This window comes from Alligator mississippiensis, chromosome 3, assembly GCF_030867095.1.
Source record: "Alligator mississippiensis isolate rAllMis1 chromosome 3, rAllMis1, whole genome shotgun sequence".
NCBI lineage: Eukaryota > Metazoa > Chordata > Crocodylia > Alligatoridae > Alligator > Alligator mississippiensis.
The window spans coordinates 116,266,033-116,289,617 of NC_081826.1; the positions used below are offsets into that span (position 1 = coordinate 116,266,033).

Consider the following 23,585-nt stretch of genomic DNA (forward strand, 5'->3'; position numbering starts at 1 on the left):
ATGCAATTATCCAGTCAGGAACTGATCGAGACAGACTATGTTTGGGGGACACCTTTTCTAGCCCCCTCCCTATGCGGGGTGAGCAGAGGGGATCCTAGATAGGACTGCTCAGTTGTGGGTGCAGCTGCCAAACTGCTCTTACTGCCTCTGTCCTTGAACATGATGACTGAAGTGAACATCCACCGCCTACGTGCCGGTCCATGACTAGAACTTCCAGATCTCACAGTCCTGTCCCCGTTGCCACTCGCCAATCACCATACGACTTCCCTGTTGTGCAGAGGAGATGTATGATTCCTGTAAGGAAGACGCCTGTGCGTGACTTCTTTTAGCGTGAGAATGTTGTCGCACACCAACAACTGCACAGTCCTTGACAAATAGAGATCTAAGTCCAATGGCATGGAATCCAAGACGATTGGAGACCCTTGATCTGCTGCAGCCTTCATCCACCTTCACAGCTGCTGAAAAGGGGGTTACATTGTTCTTCTGCCTGGTCTGCTGTTGAGGTCTTCTTGGATTGCTCTTAGACAGGAACCTCCCCCTCAACCTTGCCACCATGGGTGACCCTACCAGGAGCATGAAGCTCCTGACAGCCTTGCTTTCAGGATCACTAGAACATGCAAGCCTCTCCACCACTACAAGGAAGACCTAGAGAGGTCTTCCACTATAGAAAGCATACAACACAACTTTTTCCATTCACAGAAAAGGAAATTCTGAAATTCTGAGTTGCAGACCAAATTGTTTTGCAAATACAATCAAGTATACCTTATTAAGCAAGCATTAATTAAAAAACCCCAATAAAATAGAATAAATTAAATGTGAAAATTACTTGCACAACAGTATTTGCAATTTCCCTATTCATTTTTTTAAATATTAATGCTTTTCTCATCCAGTATGATTACACATCCATATTTTTAGCAACATTGTAGGCATTAATGGAGGTAAAACTCTGTGTATATATAAAAAAAAAAACATACAGGTATATAGTTTTACCTTCAAAACTACAGTCTGATACATAAGTAAATCAACTTGTATAAACATTCCTTTCTGAAATCACCAGTGTTTTAAAACGCAGTTTTTTAGCACTTTGAACAATGTAATACAAAACCAAAGACATGGAGGAGAGTTATGAAGTATCTAAAGAATAAGCTACAGCAGCGTATCCTTTTACCAAATTCCAGACCCAAAGTCAAAGAAAGGTATTTTTGCTGAAAGTTTCAATGACAAAAGAAATAGGGAAAACCATTTTCTTTTTTCAGAAATATGTTCATTCTAAGAACTGTAAATATACCATATTTACCTGAATATAAAACAACTCTCCAATAATTAGATTCTACATACGAATAATTTATAAATTTGTTATAATTTTCCAGGTACGGAATCTAATTACTGGAGGTTTGCCTTGAATGTATCCCCTTCCCACTGCTAAAGCAGGGGAAATGAATGCGGTGGGAGGGGTCAAGTAGCCCCTAAGTAGTAACTAATCAAACATAAAGTTGATACCTGCATGATGCTTAAGTCGGTGTAAGTTGCCATATTTATTGCACAGTATGAGTGTGCATGTGTAGATGCACGCACATTCTGCACACCAATTTTGGTTACTGCGCAGTAAATGCACGTGTAGATGCACCCACTTATATATAGTCCAAACTATGCATGATACTAGTCCAAAACCAAGAGGCTCATGATTTACCATATAGTTCATTGGACTGGGCCCCCAACAGAGTCAATGGCATTTAAACCACTATGACCCCACAGTTCAGCACTGATCATCATGTTTGTGTACACCAGATACCGTCCCCTCTCTGCCCCCTCCCCCAAGGCTCCATGTGATAATTAGCCCTCACTTCATAGACTGTAAGGCTGGAAGGGACCTCAAAAGATCATTGGGTCCAGCCCCCAGCACCAAGCAGGAAAGATAACTTGGGGTCAGATTACCCCAGCAAGGAGACTGTATAGTCTCCTCTTAAAGATTTCCAGGGTAGGTAATTGCACCACCTCTGGAGGGAGCTTATTCCATAGTCTGAACACCCTGACTGTGAAGATGTTTTTCCCAATGTTGAGCCTGAATTGATCTTCTAGAAGTGTGTGGCCATTACTCCTGGTTTTCCCCTTGGGTGCCATGATGAACAGTTGCTCACCAAGCCCTTGATGTACTCCCCTAGTGTAACTAAGCTGCTACCAGGTCCCCTCTCAGCCTTCTTTTCCTCAGGCTGAAGAGCCTCAGATACCTCAGCCTTTCCTCATATGGCTTGCCTTTTAAGACTCTGATCATATGGGTGGCTCTTTTTTGGACTCTCTCAAGCTTGTCCACATCCTTGTTAAAATGTGCTGCCCAGAACTGGATGCAGTACTCCAGCTGCGGTCTCACCAGTGCCGAGTAGAGCAGAAGAATCACCTCGGCTTTGCTGTAGATGCATGCCAGAATATTATTTGCCCTACTGGCTATAACATTACACTGCTGGCTCATATTCATACTGTGGTCTATTATTATCCCTAGGTCCCTTTCATTAATGGTGCTAGTCAGTTTGGTGTTGTCAAGCTTGTAGGTGTGTTGGGGGTTGCTCATCCCAAGGTGGTGCAGTGCTTAACATTTCTCAACATTGAACTTCATCAGGTTCCGATCCACCCAACTTGCTAACGCGTCTAGGTCCGCCTGTATCTGTAGCCTATCTTCCCCATAACTTGGTGTTGTCCGCGAATTTGGCCAGTGAGCTTTTCACCCCCACATCTAAATCATTAATAAAGATGTTGAAAAGTACTGGACCGTGCACAGACCCCTGCGGAACAACGCAGCCCACTTCTCACCAGGATGGCACAGATCCATTCACTACTACTCTCTGGGTCCTAGCCTGCAGCCAGTTTCTCACCCATCTGTCTTGGAGTTAAGCCTACAATCCTCCAATTTTCTTGCAAGTACATCATGGGATACTAGATCCTCTACTCTACCTGGCATGGTCTTCCCCTTAGTCCAGTGAAACACCAAGGCGAAGTAGTCGTTCAGGAATTCACCTTTCTCCTGGGTGCCAGTAACCACCTCTCCTGAGTTGTTGAGCAATAGCCCCACACTCCCATTTGTTTTCCTCCTGTTCCCTATGTATCTAAAGAAGGATTTCTTCTTGTCCTTGATTCCCATTGCCAATCTAAGTTTGGTCACTACTTTAGCCTTTCTTATCTGTTCCTTGCAAATGTGGGCCATCATGGAATAGTCCTCCTTGGGGCCTACCCCAAGCTTCCATTGTCTGTAAGCCTCTTTCTTCTTTCTTAAGAGGACCGTGATTTCCTGGTTTAGCCAACAGGGCTTCCCAGCCCTTCTGTTACCTTTTCTCCACATGGGAATGGACTTCCTTTGTGCTTCAAGGATTGCGTGCTAAGGAACAACTGCTCTTCATGCACACCTTTCAACTTTGGATCCTGGCTCTGCAGCACTTATGACTGGAACCAGGTGTTCTTGTCCTGGGATCCTCCAAAAAATTATATGCAGATGAGGCACAGGGCAACCATGTTCAGCTTTACCTCATGGAAGACAGGGCCACACTAATCATATGCAACAGGCTGAGAGAGGGGCTGACAAAGGGATTCTGGGTGAAATGTTTGGGGCCTCATTTCATGATGTTTGCCAGACATTTAAGGCTGGTGAAGACACAGGAATGAATGGAAATGGGGAAAAAGGCACAGCTCAGCTGTGGGAGTGAAGAAGTCAATATGTCATGGTGTAGAGGCTCACCATGACTTGAAAGAGTCCGTGCTAAGGAGGGCTACGCTCAGTGGGCACTGGTATACATCTCATTCAGATGGGCTGTACTAACTTATCTTTGTGGTAGGTTCTAATCAGCATGTTTTTTGCCCAATATGGGCCATGTATTTTATATGTATTTTATATTCATACATTTATATATTTTGTATGTATTTTATAATCATACTCAATGTTGGTTCCATTTAATAAATTTCCCAGTTACTTTCCATTACTGAGCACGTGCTACTTCTGGCATTAGTTTAATGACAGACAATGTATTTAATGAGATTTCCTTGTATGTGAATAAAAGACGAGAGTTTTTTTTCCCTGTGCTAACTGGAAGGAAAAAACTCATCTTGTATTTGAGTAAATACGGTACACATCACTTCTTTTAGATAATGTGTTTTGCTTGTGTCATATGTATTTGTCAGAATTCATTTCTTTAACCATAATTTCCAAGGTCTCTGTACGAAGTTAAAAGAAACAGGTGAATTACAAAACTTTCATAATAAAATAGCAAACATGAAAGGAGCAAATAAGAAGGCCCACATGAAAAAGAGTGTCTTGTATTCAGGGTCTCCACCAAGCTATAGAGCGAAGATAGTGTGGAAAGTCCGAGGGTTGTCAATACCAAGCAGAACTGATTCCCTGAACTAGCAACACCTTTAAAAGTTCAGCCACATTTTCACCACTGTGGTTTACAAGAAAGATCCTGTGCTACACAGATATACAAGGGTTAGAGCTGAGGTCATTATCATAATAGTCTAAGCCAGTGGTTGCCAGCTGTAGCACTATGAGCTCCTGGTGCTGCCACAGCCAAGTTAAAACACCCCAAGCATCTCCTGCAGAGGCCTATAGGGAAGCATCAGCAGCTGGAGCCAGGCTTTTCCTGCACCTCTTCCCTGCCTGACCCCAATGTTCCTCCAAGAAACAAAAGTGCACCAGGGAGGTGGCACTGTCCCACAGACTTGTTTCTGGGAGGTGCATGAAGAGACTGGGAAGGACTGTGGGAAGAGCATGCATGGCAGCCACAGGCCTTTGCGCTGCCCAACCAGAGGAGTCAGGCTGGGCTATGGAGCAGGCCCTTGCACTGCCCAACCAGAGGAACTGAGTGTGGAGGTACCCAGGGCAGATAAAAACAGCCTCCTTCCCCCCCACCCCATCTCACACCCCCTGGAGACACAGGGCAGTTTTGCCTGGGGCACAGAACTCATTAGTTATATCTCTGCTCCTACCAGCTTTAGGTTTATCAGGTAACCTAATAAAGGCTAGAACACACACCAGTACCCTGGGTGAGAACCACTGGGATAAACGGAGACAACACAGCCTTGGTTCTCAATCAGGGCCCCACCAAATTCAAAACATTTTTGAGGGATTCTCTGACTCAGACACAGTTGGGAACCACTAGCCTGGACAATATGTGGTTTAGAAACTCACTATTTTTTAATACAAGGATAATATGTACAGCATAATGTCTTCTGACGTGCTGAAATCATGGTCAGAATAACTGTGTGGGAGTGTGCATGTTTTGCCATTGCATACTTCTGTTAGTTCAGTTTGCACCTGAAGTAGTTACAGCACTTAACAGATACACATTTCCTCCTCATACTTATCTGATTGTAGGTTACCCAGCATAAAATGCTGCATTTAATTAATTATCTGGCTGAGGAATGCACTACACACTAAAACAGCAGTAGATAAATAGAAGACCACTGACATTCCAATTAGAAAGCCCGGTCTTCAAATGCAAAGCAGCACATTTTCCATCTTTAACAGCTAAACCTGCAACAAGAAAAGCCACCCACAGAAGTTTATGAAAGAAAGTCATATGGGATTGCACTTATTTGGCAGTCACAACAAAGTTTTCAGCTAACTAGTATGTAGAAGCAATCAAAATTAATCTTATCATTGTGAAAGTATTCCTTGGATCTTTTAATGTAATTATCGGAGCTCTGCCAGTGGACAAAGAGCAAACTCTATAGTTTTGCAAACCTCGGATGGAAGAGGTCATTCTTAGAAGATTTTACCACTTGAAGAGAGTTCAGTCTGAAAATACTCTTTGAGCTAACTGCCAAGAAAATTTTAAAGCCCAGCTGTCACCTGTGTCTGTGATAGGTTCTTCAAATACTCAGAAAAGAACACCTTAAAATGCGTCACAACCACTGGTGTGAACAAGAAAAGCCACGAGTCTAAATTAACTCTGGAGATATCGCTTGGAATGTGTTCCTCCACTCTTGCGCTGTTTGGAGTGATGATTGGGTTATCTAAAAGCCAAATCTTGAGACCCTTACTCAGGCTCAGCTGAAATCAATTCAAGATTTTGCATTGAATTCTGACAGCAACGTTTCCCAAAGGCCTGCAAGCTCGGCCCCCATTATTGTGCAAGCATTTCTATACATGAAAAGCACACATATACATTTTTTCTTCTTCTTCCTTTTACATGGAGACAGCAATTTGGGGGTTCATGCAAATCAAGTCCATTATTAAGTGAAGGATCTGCTGCATAATTGAAAATTTGACCCTGAAAATGCTCCTGGTCTCAGTCCTTCTATTTCACTTTACTTTTCATCTTGCCACTATGCCCCAGTTTCAGGTAGCAGATGATTAACTGAATAAATAAATCAAGGTATACAGCTGAACTGAAAGGTGAATCCCCTTCTCTCTTACAACCTCTCCATTTAGCAAGCTTCCAACACTCAGCAACCCCTACTTTTATTTAAAAAATAAAACAAGTCAGAAAAAATGCAAATAAGGTAGACAGATCCAAGCCTCCTCTTGACAACTTTGGCACGTTCCCCTATAATACGTTACTTTATTCACAGCAAGTACCCCTCAACCCTGCAAAAAAAAGTCACAGGAAGAAAGTCTGCTCAGGTCCCTTCCGACCTCATCAACTATGAAACTATGAAAGTATTACCAGCATGGTTGTTAATCCCAAGTCCATTAAATAACTAGGTCTAGCTTTCTAAACCAGAGCTCAAATGCTTATACCGGGAGGCATTCCACATACTCCTCTTAGGCTAGAACAGACGCTGCATGCGTCTCAGGACAAGATATGCCTATGTTTGCCCCAGAATAGGAAAGTCCCAAGATTGACGTGTACACCCATCACAGTTTAGTTAGTGGCTGAATGCACTGATGCTTTTCTGCCATTGATTCAATGATGAAACCCCAGGAGAACTGTTCAGACACCATTTTCAATGTCCTGGGACAAACAGTTAGCACTTCTTATAACATTAATCTTTTTAGGGTTTATTTCAGAACAAGGGTTTGTTCTGGACAGCTGAAAAACTACACTTTGTTCTGGGAAAAACAGTTTCTCCCAGGACAAATGTGGCATCTGTTTGTAGCCTTACATAGTCACATCTGCTAATTTAGCACCCCCTGGATGTTTTTACAGGCACAGGACCTGACCCTGGATAAAAGAAGATGGTTGGGAATCTGGGAAACAAAACAGGGGAGAGAAGTAGGGAAAAGATAGGCCAGATGTCTGAATCACAGCTAAGAGTCTGCTGGAATAAGACTAAGGAGAGCAAGAAGGAACCACACTAAATAGGAAAATGAGAGAAAAGAACATATATGGATAATGGGACACAAGAAGGTAATGAAAGGGCAAATTCATTGAAAGGGGATATTAAGAAACTTGGGGAAAAGACTGGAAAAAAATAAGTGCTGGCTAACTCAGCTGGTCAAACGGAGAAAAACCTTAGCATTCCGATAAATCCTTGTTGTAATGCCATAAGGTATATGAAGAAAGACCAATTATATGGGGTTAAGGCAAAAAGATGGGGAGACTCAGAATAAAAAAATCCCAGAGTACCTTTACAGCCAAGGTATGTGGCCTTTAGTTTCCTCCAGTGCAAATAATGCTTAACCCTCACACTACTGCAAAGAGTCATCAACTAATGTGTGTAAAGCCTTAAGAGATCCTCAGCTGGAAGATTCTAATGAGATTATTATTGCTGTTATTTGATTTGAGAGATAAGGACAGAGATTGCTTGTGGGTCTAACAACCCACAAGAGAGAGAATCTCCATCACTGGAGCTCCATTTTTGCCCTCCATTTCTTCAGATTTTACTATTCGTCAATGGGTTTCATTCTGGCACATTCTAGCCACAGAACATTAAAAGCACAGGGAAACATACTGGTTTTGTTAAAAGAACTTAAAAATGTTTAAGTTTTAATTTTATGAAATATGCACTCCTGGATATTTATTTTTTTTTTAACCTTGAGCTATTCACATTTAATACTGAACTCTCTCAAGATATGACAGCCTTTTTAAAGCTATACATAATGCACATTTTAAAACAAGTCAAACCTACCTCACTCCTTAATCCATTACATAAAACAGAGCTTAATTCATCTTCATTGTCATTAGCAGATAAAAAGCTATTCTGATCAATTCAAACCAATTGCAAATTACCTAGATATGAAATGTCTCTTTTCATCTCATTCCCAAATAATAACTTGCACACATCTCCCTCTCCCTCACACACATATACACCCTTTGCAGTAAGAACTGTCAAATGGCTTTAAGATAGCACAATTGGATGCACATTTCATATACAGGCCAAAAAGAATCCATCTTTTCTTCTCACATCATACTATGAATCTCTTTGTACCCTCACCACACCCAAACACACCACACAGCATTCAGTAAGGAGAAAGAAGGGGCCTGCATCAAGCTACAGACAGACTTATGTAGTGCTACAAAAGTCAAATGGAAGCGTGTACACATCCCCTGCAATGCTAAAAAAAGTGGTGGACACACCACAAAAACATTCCTGGATGAAAAAGGAACTTTTACATATAACACCTCTACAGTGCAACACAGTACTTTGGGAGGGAAAGGGAAAGGAGGGGGTGATGCAGAAGAAGAAAGGAGGTGCCTCTTGGTCCTCCGGCATCCCACAGTGCTTTGATTTCTCCAATCCCTCCCAGAGAAGTAAGGAACGAAAGTGGCATGGACACTCCCAGTTCCTCTGCCATTGGGGCTGCTACCCTATGACTTAATAGTCTGCCTGTTCCCCCACCACAGGGGAGGGGAAGCAATAGTGCTGTAATGTGATATTTCTGCAGTGTTTCAAAGTCCTGTGGCACTACAAATATAACATACCCTTATCATGGTACATGATGGCTTCACAAATAAGTGGGGCTAGAACTGCCTGAACACGCCCTTATGGAAATCACCAACAGTTGACCATTCTAAAGCTTGAAGTTAGGTTCTCTCTGCACCTTGGCAGCTGAAACAAGTACATGCTCTTTGGTGGTGGATAAAGGGGCATGCATCACATGCTGAAACACACAAAATCAGTTTTAATGCCCCCAGAAAAGAACTACAGAGACAGAAGGTCGATAAATTATAGTTGTTCCATCATGCTACAGTCCTGAAGAGAAACCCCAGAAAAAGGCGGGAGCACAGAGAACAGTTTACTCCTCTCATTCTGCTGTGGTATATTACAAAAAGACAGAAAAGGCTGTGGAATCAAATGGACTGTGGGATTTTCCTGGAACTAATTCACAGTAACATTTTTTTTTAATATTTTGTTTTAATTACTTGGTTGACTGAAGTCCAGATTTTCTTTTGTTCTTGTTCTTTTAATTTTTATGGGCATTTTTCAAAGGATAACAGATTACAAATGTGGCTTCTCAACAAAGGAAAGTATGAGCCCCTCCCCTCCCCCTTTGAGATATCAAAATCCATTTTTGCGAATAAAATGCTGATCTGATACAATTTGTACTTCAAAATTTTAGTGACACTGACTAGTGAGTGGCATAACAAAAGATGAAACTGTGTGCTGCCCTGGCAGCACAATTTATCCAAAACAGAGAGAAGGAAAAAAAGCTAAAGTACAGAAAAAGAATGCTAGTCACATAATTCCTTGCATTTTGAAAGGTGCTTAAATTATATTAATAATGATGGCAGCACAAGAGCCAAAACGGAACAGAACCCTGAAGCAAAAAGGTTCTTGTCTCAGTTTCTGTTTAAACGGTACAAAAACAGTTGCACTCTCGGGTGCACTTTGAAAGAGAATGCATATTGGTAACCAAGTCAACTGTCCCAAAAGTGATGATAGGGAAGGATCTGATTGAGAACACAAAAAGGATACATTTTGCTAAATGGGAGGCAGAACATCAAAACATGCATGGCTGGATTATGTCAATCCAGGACCTAGACACGCCATGACATTGACCTGCCCTCACTACCCTGTTCCTCTGATGTGGTGCCAATCCCTACTTGCAAAGGCTGTTGGAGGTAGGGGAATGACTCCCTTCCAAAAAGACATTGAAGCAACGGCATGTCACTCCCCCTCCCTAGTTTTCCTTTCCAGGGCAGCAAGAGGGGTAATACCTCCAGTGACCCACCATCCCGAGACACTGAGAAACTTACCCTTTCCTACATATCTCCTACCTGAAACTCATCTGTGTAGTAGGGCAAGCCAGACCCATTACTCTCTTCTCTCCTGCAGCAAAGGCCTACATGGATGGTGTTAGTAACTACCCAGAGCTGTGTGATTTTCATCCCAGTGTGATGAAAGAGGCAATTAACATTTCACAGTTTCTGTTTCAGGCTGCACATAGACACTACACTTAAATATAACTTGGGTAACTTTTTAGCTTTTCTTCTTAGCCATTAGCACAAGAAATGTATTCATTTTTTCTTTTATTTTGAAAAGGGAAAAAAATTCTCATGGTCCTGTGAGCTCAGGTCCTTATCATTGGTCTGTAGTGTCTATGCCTTAATTTGGCCCCAAGAATGAACAAGTTGTCAGACTTTAAAGAAACTAAGGCAGAAGTCCAAATACACTAGAGAGTTGGTCTACCCAGAGCTTACAAGGGCAGCATAAGGCATCAGTCTTATGGTGAGTTCAGAAAAAATGCATCACAGCACTGGAATGAAACCCATTATAATATTGGGGCTTATTCTATTAAACTCATTTATACGTTAGGTTTTGCTTTTGCTTTTTCTTCATTGCCCTACAATGAGATTTTTCCAGGTGTTTCATGTTTTAAAAAGTTGTGTGTGTGTCCATTATGTTGAAAAAATTATTTGTGAAGAGTTAATTATTTAAAAATTGGTCTATTATGCTGATATACACAGTGTACATCAGAGGTTATCTGCCACTTAATTGCTGGTCATGGCCCTGACTTATAGATCTGACCTCTTAAGAGACAGAAACTTTGTGTTGATTAGCTCCACATTAGAATCAACCCAAAATGAAAAGTTGACCTATTTTTTTTCTTCTTTTTCTTGATACAACAGTATTTTTTCCATTCCTTATTTCACAAAGGTAAAATGCATCAATTCTGGATGAACTAAGTCTATGGGTACCTGTAGTAATTAGCCTATATGGTAAATTATGCTTATTTCAAGGCCAGTGTTTTCAAATTTCCCCTTCAATTCCATGTGCTCAAAGAGAGCAGCATTTGACAGTAAGGAGTGGGGGGAAATACGGTGCAGGGGGTAAAGCTAGGGGAAGTAGAGGGCAAGTGGGTTACCTAGCCCCCCCGGATTTATTTTCCCTGCTATACTAGTGGGAGGGGGGACAAATTCCAGGCAAATTTCCAATAATTAGACTCTATACCTGGAAAATTATAACAAATTTTTAATTTTTCCATATATAGAATCTAATTGGGGGGGGGAGGGGGCTGTCTTATATTCAAGTAAATACAGTACCAAATCACAAAGGTGACCAAAACAATAATGAACCAATTTTATTTTCCTACTCCAGTCTTTTTCTTAATTATGTACGATGACATCAGCATATATCATAAAGAAGGGAAATCATATACAAAATTACTTTAACAATGAGAAAACCACAGAAAATTAGTTCAACATGGTGATAGCTTCAAATGTGTCCCATTTTTGGCTTAAACTACCCAGCATGCTTGTGCAGGTGGGAAGAAGGGGATCATGTCTGAATATGCGTACAATTATTCCAACATTCAAGATAAGATGTTCTTTTACAAACCATAAAAAGGGGTTTTTTTCTGGTTTTATGCAAAGTCTTCAACAGAGACTGCATTAACAGTAACATCTCAGAACTAAGTTAAGTAATTGGTCCATTTAAAACACAACCATTTAGAAGGAAAATTTTTGAACTTATGCACTTTGGCCTGTGTTCAAATATCCACTTTTCTAAATATACTTATGTTTGAATCATTGAAATAGTTCACTCTTAAGTTGACACTCATGTTGAGAACAGTGGACTAAATTCAATCCTGGCTATAACTTTCCACTAGAGTCAATCTGATATAATAAGTAGCAGGATCTCAGGAACTTTAAAGCAGACGTGTGCTCCAAATCTGCCAAACCTTTTAGGAAATTGCTCTATATTAATGAAAGTTTCCATGCCATGACTTATTTTCCATGCCATGACTTCTGTACTCTAAGAGAAGTTTGAACTAAATTATTCAGTAAAATCCCAAGATTCTAGGACTTTCCAATAAACAAAAGAATGGCATCTCTAATACAACTTTAGTTGTATTTCTTTTTTAATGGAGAGAAAGGAGTTGGAAGGAGAGGGACATTTTCCACTGAAAAATCTGAAATAAACCATTCACTCAGCATAGCATGTTTTGTTTTACGTAATTTTATATCTGGTTCCATTTATTTTAGGTCATACTTCATTTTAAAACTTTTGGGATCCACTTCACAACTGCATAAAAGAAACTGCTGCAGCTGAAGCATGGAGCTTTGAGTATTGCAGGGAGGTCATTTGATAATGCTGGCACATCAGAAGGACTGTAACAACTTTGTTGTTGTGGAATTTGCCCATTAGCTGGATGCTACTGCTAAAGTGATCAGCAGGGAATTAACTAAAACTGTTAAAATTTAAAGTAGGCATCATTTAGTTTCAGAATTAAACAGCCTGAAGATGAAAAGGGTAGTTCACACCTCTCAGAGGTACAGTTTACTGAGATACTGCCTTACATCCAGGTCCAAAGCTTTACTTGAAGTTGTTATTCTTTCTCTTGAATTCGGTCTTATTTGAGCTGGTTGGAAATTCTCTTAAGTCAAAAGCTCACAGGAGCTCAGCGCTGGCTCTACTGCAAGAAACCTGAATGCCTTAAGACCACACATCATCCCCTTCAGCACACGTGCATACTTTTTTACCCCCTAGGAAGCAGAAGAATAACCATGACAGCGTACCTTTCTCCTGGTATTCCTGTAAATCTGCTCACAAGTTATTATAGAAGCATTTAAACGCAACATGCAATTATGCTTTTAGCTGTCCAGTACAAGTGTGTCATTTGTAAGTTTAAAAGTTATTTGCCTGCATAAATTGATTTCTCTACCCACACATGACTACAAATGTAAATACTGTAGCTGCATTTGACACAAGTCAAAAAGTTGGCCTGTAACGTTTTTAATCCCTTTTATATCCCTTTCTTTTAAAAATTCTGCCATATATGGCAATTATTTCCTTCCTTTCTTCTCTCACACTGCATCTGACCTTGAGGTAGAACAGAGAAACCTTCACTTTATTCATTTTATCCACTTCCAGAGTTTGTTGACAATGCCCGTTATAGAGAAAGGAGGGCCCTGTGGTTAGGGAACTTTAGAGACCTGTGGTCAAGTCCCTGTTCTGCCACAGCTTTACTGTGCAACATAAGCACATCACTTTTCCCCCTCTTCTCTGTAAATTGGGATAACAATCCACCTCCAAAGGGATGTTGTGAAGATAAATATATTTTAAAAACTTTTTGTAACATACAGGCAGGAGCTATGGTAATGGGGCCATAGATAAATCAATGGTACTGCATTTTCTCAAACATACCTTTTTCCCAGAAATTAGCCCCCCCAAATTAGGGTGTTTTAGCTGGGGAAGCTCTTTTCTTTAGTGAAAAAGAAGCGTGCCTAGAGACACTGTGCATGACATGCAGTTGCCAAAATGGCTGCCGCTTGTGTGCTCAGCAAACTAAAGGGGCAGAGTCTCAAGTTAACCATCTCACAGATACAGCTTTTGGCAGAGCACTGTAGCTTGCGTTTGAAGCAGCAAATGACCTGCTGGTAGTATCCTGATGAGGCTTGCAATGTGGAAACAACATTTTATTTACATTACCTTATATAAAAAGCTACTTATACTAAGGAAGGAACAGTCTTATTATTGCTGTTTGCGAGGGTCTGGGGCCCAGCCTTGTGCAACATCGAGTGCCCAGGGATGCAGAGCATCACAGGAGACAGCCTGCCACACGTCCTGGACACTATTTTCCCAAGAGGTTTCATTCTATGTCACAGAGTCAGCCATGATTCTGGAAAAAAAAATTCGGCATCCTGCAAAAAACAAGGCATGTTTTATTGGGGGCCAGTACAGTAGGCAGAAAAATATGATAATTCCCAGGTACTTTGGAAAGTCTGTTTGTTTGTGTATAAGGCAGGAGACTGGGAGGAGAGTACACACCCAATAATAGAGTTTCTGCAAATAAAATTTGAAAGAATAATTGATTTCAACATGTGTTTTAATCTTCCTACTATTTTGCTAAGCATACCAATAATTATGAAAGAGTGGTTTCTGTCACATTTCTTTTTCCATAAAGGAACCTAGAATTGTGACAGCGTGTAGAATAAAACAGGCTATTGATTTAAAACTGTCTCTTTTTTTCCTTTGCAAGTAAATTAATCAATAAATCAAGTCAGTTTTTCTTTCAATTCTGAATGTTTTCTTGGCAGGGCCTAGACTGCAAAGCCTATCACAAAACAGGGAAGGGAAAGAGAAAGGATGAAACACAGCAGGAGAGCAGTGCCCCAGGCTGATGATTTGAACATAATTTAGTTTACAGTTAACTCACAGCAGGACTTCTGTAATGTCCTTTATAACCTAGGAAGCTGTTTCCCCATTATTCATGATCATTACTAATAACAAGACAAGAAAAAATGTGATTATTAAATGGAAAAATGTTTGCACATTTTAAATTTTAAAAAAGAAGCTCCTTCTTTATACCCACAAGAAAAAATAGCATCAGATAAATCTGATGAAATAAGCTGTTGCATACAAAACTTGATGCCTCTCTGAAAGAGTTCATATTTAAGGTGCCACTCTGCCTGGCCTTCTAAGAAAAAATACATTAGAAGGAGTAGAGTAGGTGATCTGATCATATATAAAAGTACAAACCAAACCTTTTTTTTGCTTTAAATCTTATTCCATTCATGCCTGTACTGTTTCCAAGCTTCTATTATTTTTCACTTATACTTTATTTCCCAACCAAAATCCAGTATTTTAGTCCAGACCCTATTCTACTTCTAAAGCATCTGAGTGGTACTTGCACAGCTTTTAGATATCTAAGGGTAGAAACAGATGTCACCTTTTGCCGCCTTTCTGCCACAAAGGCCAAGCAAACAGGTATCTATGCCTCTTGTTGCACAGCAAATACCCCAAATTTGTGGATGCAACATAGGCAGTATAAATTTGTGCAGCAGACATCTGTTGGCTTTAGGGCAGGACAATGCAACAATGGTGGTATTATTAATTTATGCTTACTATTTAGCAGTGGACATGTATGTGCTTTGGGGTAGAAGAGCCTAGGAAGTCTGAAGCTTCCAGTACTCTCCAGCTACCCCAAGTAAGGGGGGGGGGGGGAGGGGGGGGCAGGCAGCGGCATATCTCTAAGAAGGGAAAGTTGGGCAGGTATTCCTGGGACTTGAGGGACCCAATCCTGCACAGGACCAACCCCTCAAGCCCTGGGAGAATATGATGCCTGCTCTACCACAGTATCAACAGACAGGATAACAGGTAACGCTTGTTTCACCCACTGAAGCAGATCAGCAGTGCTGGGATACATCTTGGTACAGCTGAGCCGTCTCATTTGGCAACATCTATTTCTAGCCTTAACAGCAGCAAAATCATTAGGATACTGAGATTCCATATACAGCTCTCTCTTGCCCTGGACCTATCCAGACCAGTCATCTTGACATCTAACTGTACCTCAGCTCTGTTGAAATACAGTTCCACCTGCGAAGCGTGCAAACTCTGAAAATCCCCAAATCCTTACTCTGGATTGCCAGCCCACGACAGCATGCAAGAGGCAACCTAGAACTATAGCATTAAAAAGTTATTGAATAAAAGCCATAAGCAGCATTGGAGAATAGTGGCCCTCCCACTTTGAAGAATGCCCTCTTCACTGAGCTACTGCAGGGGTGCTCAACCTCCAGCCCACAGGCCAAAAACAGCCTGAGGAGCCATCACATCTGGCCTGTGGGGCTCCCCACGTGTCAGGAAATTTGGCAGTGGAAGAGAGGTGGCCATTGATACAGCCACCCTACCCCCTGTCAAATTCCCAAACCCCAAGCCCCATGTGCCCAGTTGGAGCTAGGCTGCACCACCTTCCCCCAGCAGGGCTGGGTTGGGGCCAGGTCACCTCCCCCCCCTTTCCCTCCACAAAGCTGGCCCTTGCCCTCCCAGTTTCCCCCGGGGTCAGGCCATACACCCCTCTTCCCCATGGAGCCGGGCCATGCTTTCTTTCTTCCCACAGAGCTAGCTTATAGCTGCTCCCTCTCCCTCTCCCACAGTGCTAGGTGAAGCCCCCTTAGCCCTCTGCAGGGCCAGGCTTAGGCTGGGCTACCCCACGCCCTGCTCCCCGTGGCTGGATAATAGCTGCTGCACTGATCCTGGCCCTCGTGGACCAGAACCACCATATGGCCCGCAGTCAGACAAGGCACTGTCCATCTGGCCCACCAGGGAAAGAGGCTGAGCACCACTAGGCTAGAGTATTAACTTTTTACTGCTTGCTCTTCTTTCTGATTTTTTCATTCCTCTCCAGCCAGTGACCTGGCTTTAACAAGAGGTGTGGAGTATGCCCTCAACCCTGCCTAGCTCATGACCTGAGGGTTGCTAGCAAATGAGAAACATGGATCCAAACCTGCTGAGAACAGGCTAGAGCCCAGGTCTCCCATGTCCTTGGTTACCATCTTAACTGCTAGACTGTCAGGAACAAGATGGGCACCAGCACCAGCAGTCCTCCTCCATTACACTGAAGTCAGTGCCACTGTCTCACTGAAACTTTCTGGTAGAAATCTCCTGAGAGTATGGTAGAACCAAGTTCATAAGTCTACCTAAAAACTCTCTGGTAATGCTGGTGGAAAGACAAATATAATATATATATATCATCTTACTGTGAGACTTGGGTTGAAATTCACCTTGACAGAGAACAAAGACAGTATTTAATCTTGCTATCTCTACCAATTTGGGGCTGGTTTTCAATGCCTGGAAGTCTGAGAGAACAGTGCATACTGGGAGCAGAATTTGTCTGAATGAGATGGTAGGTAGTAAAGATACATTTCAAAACATTATTTGAATTCCAGCAAAAATGCAAAATGCAAATTACTGACATTGTTAGGTACATCTGAAATTTTGCGCAGAATTTTAAGTAATTAAGACTAAGGTATAGATAAATATTTGATTTTTGGAACCAAACCCAATATCTTAAAATCTGGCTTAAAACAGTTGGAGTGAAGATCTGAGAGCAAAATTACGCCATTAAGTTTCCTCTCTATGCTTCTGAACACTTATATTTATCTTCATTGTCATCTTTCCACTCGCTTTTTTCATCTGACCTGATCAATTCCACCTTAAGCCCCCACTCCTGCCCCACTTCTCCACCTCTCTAAGTCCAGACAGGCCTCCATTAGTGTTATTCTCAGACTGAAGGAATGTTAATTGTTATGGAATTTGCACTGTAAAAACTGTCATAAAACAGAGCTGAACACAGAAACCTAAATACTGGTCCAACACATAAGGTCTGCATCCAAATGAACAGAAAATCTGGAAGCCTTACATTTAACCCAACCTTTTGTTTTGAACTAGAAATAAAATGAAAATATAGCATATCTGAAATGAAGCAGAAGAGACAAAAAAAAGACCACCACAGAAAAATAGAATGAAAACATTATCTTTAAACACACACAGATATCCTAGCGCACAGATTTGAGTTGAAAGTTGTAAAGTGCTGCAAAAGAGCCCAATATAATATAACAATGTAAAGAACAACCTGTTGGGACACTGATATTTCTGGATATTGTACAGTTTGGCTCCTTAGCTTTTAGAGATTAAAAAACAAATTTCTATACTATTTATGGGGAAAAATGAAATAAGTAGGAAATAAGGAATATTTTCTAGTTTCCATTTTTCCAGCGAGCCATTTTATTCTACTATATCAAAAAAAAAAATGTCCAATCCACGGTGCCACTCTCCATTCCAAATTCTGCCTTAGTTCTGTGCATACAACTCCTTCCTCAATGGAAATTCTAGGTAGGTGATTAAACTGGTAAATGCATTATTTCTCACACAAAAAATGAAAAAAAAAAAAAAAACAAAAAACTTAGACCTAGTGGTTTTTCACCAAGTTGTAATACCAATTTCAAAGTCTTGTTTTGAGTTCTTCATAATCTGTTCCTCCTTTTTAAAAGGAGGGGGAGGGAAGGAGAGAATAAACTGCCCTGCCTGCACTGTCAACCTCTTCCCCACAGATCTTTCTGGCTTTCAAAATTCACCACAGGAAATTTAGAGAGACGCTTGGTAGTAGAAAGAAAGAGTTTCATTTCTGACCACAAGTGATCCCAAGTACGTTTTAGTATGAGCTCTGGTTATTTCACGCAGTGAGCCATTATGGACAAGTGAATCAGTGAGCATGAATGCTAATCTAGCCATGCAGAAGTGGGACTATTGCTCAGATTATTCCAGATAGTGCCTGTCCTCACAAGCCTTCTGTGATCTGAGTAGAAGGAGACATACAGCCATGCCAAGAGTACTGGTGGAGTCAGCAAACAAAAGTACAGAACGGAGACTCAACCAAAGATTCCACAGGAAGAAAAACAATGAATGCAAAAGTGGTTTGTCTTCTGGGAGACGGAGCAGTTAGAAGAGAGCCTTTTTTTAAGCTCAGTGGAAAAGACACACATACAAAAGGCACCAGTATAATTACAGAAGCCACTGAGCTAGCTTGCCAAGATGCACTGACGTGGCCTTTTCACCAAGTTTTATTCTTGGCCCCCAGCATCATCTCCCATCCTCCTCACCACAAAAATCAATTGGTAAACGTAAGCTGAGTGTTGTCACAATAGTTGTGTGTAGGATCACTTTCTCTTCATTTTTTGACAGTCTAAAATCCCCAGTTTAATTTGGCACATGCATACACACCCCTGTGATGAAAGAACACTCGGAGTTCTGATTTAACTTTAAATGTAACACTCCTACCGTCCTAAATTACATCACATCAGCCTAGACCAGGGGAGGCAAACCCCAGCATGAGTGCCAGTGTGGCACGCAAAGGCATTTTGCTTGGCATGCGTGCCTCAGGGCAGACAGTGGGGAAGGGGCCACAGCAAGGATCGGGCCCCTGGTGACTCTCCCGCTGTCCAACCCTGGCACGCCAACACCTTACAAGTTAAGATTGTGGATGTTTTTGGCACTCTGCCCAAAACATTGCTGGCCCCTGGCCTACACCATGCCCCACAGAGCAAGAATAACCCTATTTACCACGACACCTTTTTCAGCATCAGTACATCAAAGAGGTTCCCTCCAAGTATGCCAAGGAAAAGGAGGAAAGAAAATTATGATGTATGTACGAACAGACGTCTTCCCTCACTGGATCCCTAATGTCTCTCTTGAAACTGATTACACTTTAATAAGATTTAGTTTAAATTATTTTTAAGAAGCTATAAATGAATAATGATTTAAAACCAATGAGGGAGATCCACAAACGAGATCCACCTCTGTCATCATTAATCAAAGCTGATGGTTAAGCTGATCATTATCGCTAGCATGCAGCCCAAGAATCTCTATACAAGTCCTTGCTTCAGGGTTGTATTTTCCTTCCAATAAATTATAAGGATTTTGAATCCATTTCTTTTTAGGGACATGGATCTGGATATTAGGTAATAGTAAACTGATATTTCCTTGTTTTGTTTGTAACTTATTTGCACACAATGCAGTAATCATTGTATCTACTCTGAGGAGAAAATTCCTGGCACCCATCTCACCAAAATGCAAACTGCTTTTACCCAGCAACAATGCACCAGCAGAGAAATTGACCATATCTTTGAAAAAGTCACCCAAATACCCTGCAGTAACCTACTCAAGAATACCAGAAAATACCCACTGACTGCATGCCCTTGGTTATCACCTGTCATCCCACACCTGAACCAGTAAAAGTTACAGCCTAGTCAAAAAAAGGACCAAACTTTGGTAGAAATGCTCCTGGTACCCTCCCCTATCCCACTCCTGGCCCTCAGACAGCCCAACTCATCAGAATCTAATGGGACCCAGCCCTGCCTTAAAAATAAATGCAAGACCTGTCAACTCATCTCCACTACTGCAACAATCAACACTTGCCACAACAAAATAATGACAATCCATGGATCATTAATATGTCCATCCCAGAACATGCATGTATATGATCAACTGACCAGGGCGCCTAGTCACGGGAGTGCACAGGACCCAAGCTACCAGCTGCCAGGCCCCACGGGAACCAAGGGCTCCAACATGCTCTCCCGGCTGAGCGTCCTAATCAGACGACCAGCACTCCCAGCCTTCAGGAAGGCACTGGAGTCTTGAAGGGCAAGGGCTCCCAGCCACAGGAACACAAGGGAGCCAAGAGATCCAGGGCTAAGTACAGACAATCAGAAAGCCCTGATTGATTCAGTCTTCCAAGGTTAGACTAAGCTGAGAAAATTGAACCAATAAGCAAGTGAACAGACATTCACTTTTAGTTCCAAAAATGCAGCCACATACCTGCAGTGGCCCTGGCCAGAAGTCAGGTGTATTAAAGCATTGTGTTACAGATTTGAACCAGTTTCCAATCACTTATACCGGTTTATGTGTAATTTCTGTCCTTAGCCCAATGCACTCCCTCACCTGGGACCCCTAATCAGCTGACTGGAACTGTCAACTGCAGGAGCATACAGGAGTCAAGGGATCCCCTGTGCTCCTTCAATTGGGAACCCCAATCCTCTGATCAGGACTCCCAGCCACAGGAGCATGAGTGAACAAAGCTTGTTCTTCAGCAGTGCAGGGGGAGCCCAGGATCACGATGCACATGCAGCATAGCAGGAGGTGTGGTTATTGGGATGGTGCATCATATCCCATTGCACCTTTAACATCTGTCAGCAACCTATATCACACAAGGTTAGGCCTCAAACCCTTGCAAGGGTGGTAACAAGACTGTTACTTCTTTACTGTAAACCAAGGACAAACTCATCCAGCCCCGTGGGCTGGATGAGTGGTGTGTGGCCAGCCCAGAGGCCAGACTGGACACACAATCCAAATCCACCCATGTTTTGGAGCAGCCACAGTGAATGTCACGTGCAGTGCTGTCCTGCTCAGCCACCCCAAGGCTGTGTTGCACCCTGGGCAATGCGTACCAAGCCCATCCCATCCTATCCACCTTGATCATCTCCTCCATGTGCACGAGGTAAAACAGCTGGCACTGCTTGCATTGCTGCTCACACCATCCCCCCTCCTGCCACTGGGGCCCCAACAGGGCTTGTGGGCCAGGCAGAGGTTGCATCTTCCTCACGCAGCACCAGGGGTGCAGTGCCTGAGCAGGGGAACCCCAGGTCATGCATCCAGCCTGTCATGGAACAGAAGCTTAACATGGGCAGCTGCAGCCCTGCAGTGGCTCCCGGTCTGTACTGCACAGTGGCCACTCCGCCACTCCGGGATGCATGCTGGAGTGGACACCAAGGACAGCCATCTGGCACGCCCTCTGCAGGCTACCTGTGGGTCACTCCTGAGACCCAAGGGAAGCACCAGGGGCCAGATGATAGAGCTCCATGAGTCGTATCCAGCCTGTCACCTGTATTTTTTGACACCACCCCTGTAAGTAGTTCTTTATATAAGTTCATGTAAATGAAGTGTTGTTTCCACATCACAAACCTCATCAAGATACTACCAGCAGCCCACTTGCTGCTTCAGGCCTAAGCTACAGTGCTCAGACAATCACTACAGCTGTAAGAGCATTAACACAGGACTCTACTCCGTTAGCTTGCTAAGCAGACACAAGGGGCCATCTTGACAGCTGCATGGCACGTGCAGTGTTCCAGACATGCTTCTTTTTCAGTGAAGAAAACAGCTTCCCCACTTAATACATGCACCCCAATTTGGGAAGTGAAAGGTATGTGCTGTACGTGAAGAAATATAGTAGTGTTTGAAATAGGATGCCACACAGTTCACAAAATTTATAGAGCACTGCCTGAAGTCTTAAAAGGAGTGTCTTAAGCCTAAAAAGGCTGAAAACCATTGCTCTAGAGAGTACACCTCCCTGCAGAGAAAGGACAGTTTGTTGAAAGCACGGCACTACTCTGTGTTGAAGCCTGGGGTCACATCTACAATATTATGCAAATACATTTCAAGAGCAGATTTCACTTTGATCCTGTTTAATCAATGCCTAATCAAATAATGTTTTATTTTTAAGGCAACGTTTTTATTCCTGTAATATTTTGTTAATGCCGCAAAGAATCAGCTACTTCTATCGTGCCACTTGCACATAATCAGTTCTCCCCGATAACAACCTAGCTGTCATAACTTTTCCTTTCAAAAGAATAATGGCTCATCTTGTTGTCTGAAGCTTGTGGGTTAAGTATGAAGGAGTGGAGAAGAAATGTACCTCTTCCAGATTTTGTCCTAAAATAAGAGATAATCAAAAAGTGTGGAGCTAGCAGAGAACTCCAAAATGCATTTTAAATCTCCTCTCAGGACACTGTTCAACATGCAAATCTCAAACCACTCAAATTTGAAAATCCTCCATCTCCATGAAACTAGAGACACTGCTAAAGTTACTTTTGCCAAATCAAGCTGCTGCTGAAACTTCTATTTAAACACTGCTGCCTTTCGAAGTAAATGAGCCAAATCCTGCAGTTATCACTAAGTCCTTAGGGAAAATTCCAAGAGACTTCAATAAGAGTTCTGCCTGGGGCAAGGAGTGCCAGAATTGGCCCAATTATAAAGTTTGTGGTAGTTGAGAGCTGGAAAGACATGATAATATTATAATAAAGTTTACAACTGGTAAGAAAAGAGAAAATGTAATTCCTATTTCCACACCATCAGCTGGAAATAGAAATAATATTTACTAGCCTTCCAGTGCATGCTGGAAAAAAGTGGGGTATGCTTCTTTAGGATTCAGCTGACGTTAAAGGCTCAGAGATCTCCATGTGTTTTTAGGGCTAGGCTTGTGTATGTTTACAGAGTTTAGTGAGTTTTTCTGTTAACTCTTCTAAGCATGAGGAAAAGTGCAGATAACCTCAGCTTAACCTCCCTCCTAGCAAACCTTCCCCTCCTGCCCCTTCCTTCCATTAGTGAGCTCAGATCTGTAGCATCTAAAAGTAAACTATGAAATCACTTCAGTCACAGCTCCATTAATGCACTTCTTTATAAACTGTTCCATGTCACTGGAATGCTCCGGGTCTCCAAGTCCCACTACACACCTGGATTGTGAAAACCAAATAAATACATGGCAGAGTATAAAGAGTGATGAGGCTTTACTTCCATCAGGCCTTTATTAATGCATAAATCGGACTTTTACACACTGAATAAGGTATTCCAGACTTCATTACTGTTATCTACTTCTGATTTTAAAATAAACAATCCCCAAAAAGGTTTACTGGGGGACTTTTCAAACAGTAATGAGCCTCTCACCTGGCTGAACTGACAATTCATTTCAGAATCTTAGGATTTCTTTTCTCTCCTCAGGTTGCTCTCCAATGTGAACATGTGCTCATTGCAGCATCTAATATCAAGACCATCCAGCATAAGACTCCTCTCTTACCGTTTCTCTCTGCTGGGTTAAGATAAAAATCTAGACAAAGACTTTATTCTTATTTTACTTCCGACTTGTCTAAACCTTCACCTGACAAACA

General features: G+C 42.0%; 1 protein-coding gene across 46 annotated transcripts in view; it reads right to left on the minus strand.

Annotated features, from left to right (window-relative positions):
• The window catches only part of LOC102563423 (hypothetical protein), a 718,626-nt gene that overhangs the window by 511,164 nt on the left and 183,877 nt on the right, over window positions 1–23,585 (minus strand). Inside the window, exon 1 of one of the 46 annotated variants that reach the window (XM_059724326.1) lies at window positions 13,801–14,178. The exons of the other annotated variants lie outside the window; for them this stretch is intronic. The gene's annotated coding sequence lies outside the window, so the exon portion shown is untranslated. Of the gene's footprint in view, window positions 1–13,800; window positions 14,179–23,585 lie in introns of those variants that run through there. 46 annotated transcript variants of the gene reach the window in all.